Source organism: Panthera leo, chromosome A1 (genome assembly GCF_018350215.1).
Source record: "Panthera leo isolate Ple1 chromosome A1, P.leo_Ple1_pat1.1, whole genome shotgun sequence".
NCBI lineage: Eukaryota > Metazoa > Chordata > Mammalia > Carnivora > Felidae > Panthera > Panthera leo.
This window is the reverse complement of record NC_056679.1, coordinates 132085827-132091224: the sequence shown is the minus strand read 5'-3', so window position 1 is coordinate 132091224 and position 5398 is coordinate 132085827. Positions and strand designations below refer to the sequence as shown.

The following is a 5398-nucleotide window of genomic DNA, read 5'->3' as shown; positions in this document are numbered from 1 at the left end:
TGATTTATTCTGAGAGAGAGAGAGCACATGTGGGCATGAGTGGGGGCGGGCAAAGAGAGAGGGAGAGAGAGAATCCCAAGCAGGCTCCACACTGTCAGTGCAGAGCCCAGTGTGGGGGTCGAACTCATGAACTGTGAGGTCATGACCAGAGCCAATATCAAGAGTTGGACACTTAACCAACTGAGCCACCCAGGCACCCCAGTGGTATGCTTTAATGAGGGGTGTGGTGAGAGCTGGTTGGGGAGTGGTGGTGGAAATAAAATATTTTGGTTTGAAAGTAAGTTGGAGATGTCTATTAGACCCCAAAACAGAAAGGTTGGGGCAAAACTGATCAATTTGGACATCATCCTCTCAGAGACAGTATTTAGCCACCTCCCTTCCCTTCCCTCCCCCCATAAATCCATTCTCAAATCCCCCCTGCAGCCTCGGGGAAGCTTCCTGTCATGGGTGACTTATGGAAGGAATCTTTTATCTTTCCTCTCTGGCACAAGTCTTTCCCCAGGAGGTCTGTGCTGAGCCTACCACAAGTAAAATCTAGAAAATAGAAAAAGCAGAAAACCAAGACAAGACATTTTAAAGAAAAGTACATTGTACTGCAGTGCATTATGAATTTAAAAATTGTAAGTTGATTGATTATATATGTGTGCTACATGTTTTAGGATTTAAACTTCTGTAAAGCAGCAGTTGTTCTGTTATGTGTTTTCTTGGGAGGCAGTTTAGAGAAGTGGTTAAGATCACTGGCCTTGGACTCCTACTCCTTGGGTCCAATTTAGAGATATGTAATTCTGGTCTAGTTATTAAATCTCTCAGCACCTCAGTATCCCCATATGTGAAATGGAGGTTGTAATAGAACTACCATTTTAGGGCTATTGTAGAGATTAAATGACTGAGCGTGAGTAAAGCCCTTAGGATGGTTCCCATATAGAATGAACTCAATAATCACTGACTGTTAGTACATATTATGTGTTCTACAGGAACATAGCATATTGTGGATCCCACAAAAGAAATACTCAAGCAGAGGCTAAAATACTCCTGTAAGAATGGTGTAGGAGGAACACCTTATTGGGAGGGGTAGTTTCTGGATCTAAAACCTTCTAATTTTGGATTCTTTTCCATTCTATGAAGTAACTCTAATTTTGGATTCTTTTCCATTGTATGAAGTAACTCCTGTGCTGCCTGGGAGCATGGTGTGTTGATTGACCATGTGACAAAGTGTGAGGCTGGTGAAAACAGGGAACTTCTTGGTTTCCTTTAGATGCCATCATTTATGTTGAGTTGCCTACCCTTATCCCAGATGCCAGAGGATCTGCTGTGCTTTCTGCTTACCTGGTTCCCTGCCTCTGTCATCCTATCCAGACTCCTGATTCCTTAGGTGAGAGTCTGCTAGCCAGCTGACCATAAGGTGTAGTCTTTCATCATGGCTTGTAGGCAGTATTCACATTCATGACAAGTTTGCAGAGGTGAGTAGTGATGGGCACACCGAGTGAGGGAGAGGATTGCAGAACCTGCACTGGACACTGTAGTGGGATTTAGATAGTTGCAGATCCCTGTGGCCCATCCTGCTGGAGCCCTGGGGAAAGTTATTCTAGAAGAAACTAAATGTATCTAAAATCTAAGCTCTGGAGAAGAGGAAATGAAATTTGTACACCGACCGGTTGTCACCATGCTTACATACAGTGCCGGACTCTATGTTCTCTGGAGAGAACGGATAAGATCTTTAAGTCTGAGAACAAACACGGTAAAACTCGTTTGCAGCTGTGTTTAAGTGTTGTGCTATTTGCAAGTAGGCGCCATATCCCTGCACTTGCTTCAGAAAATCCAGCTATGTGGTTTGCATTAAAACACACACACACACACACACACACACACACACACACACACACAAGAACCTAACCATTACAGTGTCAGCTCCAGGTGGTTCCTTTCTTTTTTGGTATTAAATCTGTTTAATATCTTTAATAATTCTCTTACTTCTAAATCTTTCCACAAAGGGCAGTATAGTTCTTCAGCTTATTGCAAACATGTCTTTAAAAAAAAAAAAAAAGCAACCTTAATGTTGAAGCTCTAGTTACAAAATTTTAGTTATTGGCACTATACCATAAAGCCAAATATTGTCCTTCTTTTAAAACAAGGTCAATATTTCACTGGAGAATATAGCCAACACATTTTTTTCCTCTACATATCTACATCCAATGGTGGTATTTTATAGGCTAATTTAAAAACAAATGCAGGGGCGCCTGGGTGGCGCAGTTGGTTAAGCGTCCGACTTCACCCAGGTCACGATCTCGCGGTCCGTGAGTTCGAGCCCCGCGTCAGGCTCTGGGCTGATGGCTCGGAGCCTGGAGCCTGTTTCCGATTCTGTGTCTCCCTCTCTCTCTGACCCTCCCCCGTTCATGCTCTGTCTCTCTCTGTCCCAAAAATAAAAAAAATAAAAAAAAACGTTGAAAAAATAAAAACAAATGCAAGTTTTAAAAAATTAATGAAAGCCATGTTTTGCTCAGGAATAATATTGTACACATACCATGGAGGTTGTTTTTTTTTTTTATTTTTTATTAAAAAAATTTTTTTTTACGTTTATTTATTTTTGAGACAGAGAGAGAACATGAATGGGGGAGGGTCAGAGAGAGAGGGAGACACAGAATCTGAAACAGGCTCCAGGCTCTGAGCTGTCAGCACAGAGCCGGATGCGGGGCTCGAACTCACAGACTGCGAGATCATGACCTGAGCCGAAGTCGGTCGCCCAACCGACTGAGCCACCCAGGCACCCCCGGAGGTTGTTTTTACAGCAGACACTAGTTTGCCAAACTTCAATGGCAAAACACTAAGTTGTGAGTTTGGTATTGTCCCCCTAGTTGCTTCTCGCTGCCCTGGAGAATCTGGCCATTAGTGATGTTGACAAACCACCTTGTTGCCACCATTTCCCTTCTTTCAGGTGACCGCACTGTGCAGAATACGCATATCCTTAAGATGCAAGGCCTAGCAAAAAGCCTCCCACAAATCCACTGGATATCAACATGTTCTGTTTGATAAATTCTGTTGCTTCTTCAATTATACTATTGATTTTAGGTGCTGCTGTATTTGCTCATTTCTCAATCCTTCGCTCGGTGTACATCTTTTTCGCTCTCTTCCAGTCAGTCTGCACACAGCCACTGTGACGGGCGATCTGCAGAAGAGCAAAGCCACCTCCTACTGCAGTTGCTGTAAGCTCTCCAGCTCTCCGGGACAAAACCCCCTGCATGCCAGCCAGTCACCACCCCTTACAATCTGGGTGGCTACTGAGTATTTTTCTACCACAGGTCCGGAACTGTGGCCAAATACTCGATTCCACCAATGGTGTCTTCTTGCATACTCAGTTAAATCTAACCCTACCTAAGACTCATCATCGCCTTCCTACTCTTGGGGGCGGCCGTTGGAGAGCGGTTCCGGTGTCGCCATGACACCGCCGGTCCAGGCGGTTCCTTTCAGATGTAACTGAACCAACCATCTCTCTCTGTTCTGCCCCTCCGTCACGGAGACTGTGAGGAGTGTGGTCCTTGGCCAGGCATTTAACAGAAGGTCTCACAAGGGGAAACGCTAACACTTTCACTGGGTCTTTGCATAACCAAGTGAGCAGCCAAATAAAAGCTCTTCCTAAAAGGACGTAACAGCCAAATGTCATGGGTGATTCCAGAGTGGATCCTGAATTAAAAAAAAACCCAAAACTGTCAAAGATATTTTGGGACAATTGAAGACAGTTGACTATGGATTGTATGCTAATTAGATCCTCATCATTCAGAATATGGGCCACTGACCACACCAGCTGCATCACCTAGGAGCTTGTAAGAAATGCAGTGAAGGGTCTAGGTGGCTCTGTCAGTTAAGCATCCGACTTTGGCTCTGATCATGATCTCAGGGGTTTGTGAGTTTGAGCCCTGCATCAGTCTCTGTGCTGTCAGCGCAAAGCCCCCTTCAAATACTCTCTTTCCCTGTCTCTGTGCCCCTCACTCACTCCCGTGCACACATACTCTTTCTCTCTCAAAAATAAACATTAAAAAATAAATAAATAAATTACAGGCACCTGGGTGGCTTAGTCAGTTAAGCATCAGACTTCACCTCAGGTCATAATCTTGCAGTTGGTCAGTTAGAGCCTGGAGTCAGGCTCTGTGCTGACAGTTCAGAGCCTGGAATATACTGTGTCTCCCTCTTTTCTCTGCCCCTCCCCCACTAGCACCCTGTCTCTCTCTCTCTTTCAAAATAAATAAACATTAAAATTTTTTAAAATAAATAAGTTTAAAACAATAGAAATGCAGCATCAGTCCCCACCCCACGTCGTTTATATGCACATTAAAGATTGAGAAGCATGTGTGTGAGTGCTCGTGCATATTCCAAGTAGAATTCAGAGGTATGTTTGCAAACCAGACCGAAAGTGATGCTTTTAAAGGAACTGGATTGTAGATTCCTACAAGGCACCATCGACTGTCCTTCTGGAGCCATTAGTCTTCTAAGTGGATAGACCAGGCACGGAGCTATCTACTGCACCAAGAAGAGGAGGAATGATGGAGTTAGACCACCCCACGGGAAGAAGCTCCAGAGACCCAAAGGTGCCTGGGGATTCATTGTCACTATGCGACAAGAAGTCAACAAGGTTAGGAGTTTGGGTGTATCCCCTTAACTTGGTGGGGATTTTTTTCCCTCAGTTGGATGACACAGCTTAAAATTCCTTCCTTCATGTGTTGTAATTCCCTCTGGTTTTCCCCAACCCTTTACTGTGGTTGGACAACACCCCTTCAACTTTGTGTGTTGGTGACAGGGGAGAAGTGAGACCTTCCCTGTGGTCACAGCCCTCAGTGGAGGCCTCTGCAGGGGTAGAAGCATCCATGGCAGGGGGCAGGGGGCCCTGGGTTCCAGGCTGCATTTTCTAGAAGGAGAGTTGGCACATTGCCACTCCTGGGTCTCATTTAAGTGTCTCTGTCTCCTTGCGGGTCTGAGCCTTGTATTCAGGATTACTAACTCTGAGAACTTGTAAGTGCCAAATCACAGAAGGGGAAGTGGTCAGGATGAGCCTCCCCCAAGCCCCATATTTCTCTAGCTATAGAGAATTTGAGTCATGTTGGGGCATTTATTTCACATAAAGACTAGCAAAACCAAAAAGAACTGAGAAATTACCTCTCCCATTCTTGTTTCCAAATTCCATTCAGGTTTGGAACTTATTTGAACAATTTTCATTTTGAAACATGAAAAGGTGGAAGATTCCAGCCTCTTTCTGTTAACAGTAGACAAAGATAAGCATCTCTCCACAAAGGTACAAGATTATGTTACCCTTCTGGAATCCTGGTAGCCAATTCAAGTTGTTTTTGAAGCACAATGCTACCCATGAGGCCTAAACCAAAAGAACCAGACATTCCAGATTGACTCAAAT

General features: G+C 44.3%; 1 pseudogene; it reads right to left on the bottom strand.

Annotated features, from left to right (window-relative positions):
• Nucleotides 1-2941: 2941 nt before the first annotated feature.
• LOC122230150 lies at nucleotides 2942-3435 on the bottom strand (annotated as a pseudogene).
• Nucleotides 3436-5398: the final 1963 nt, after the last annotated feature.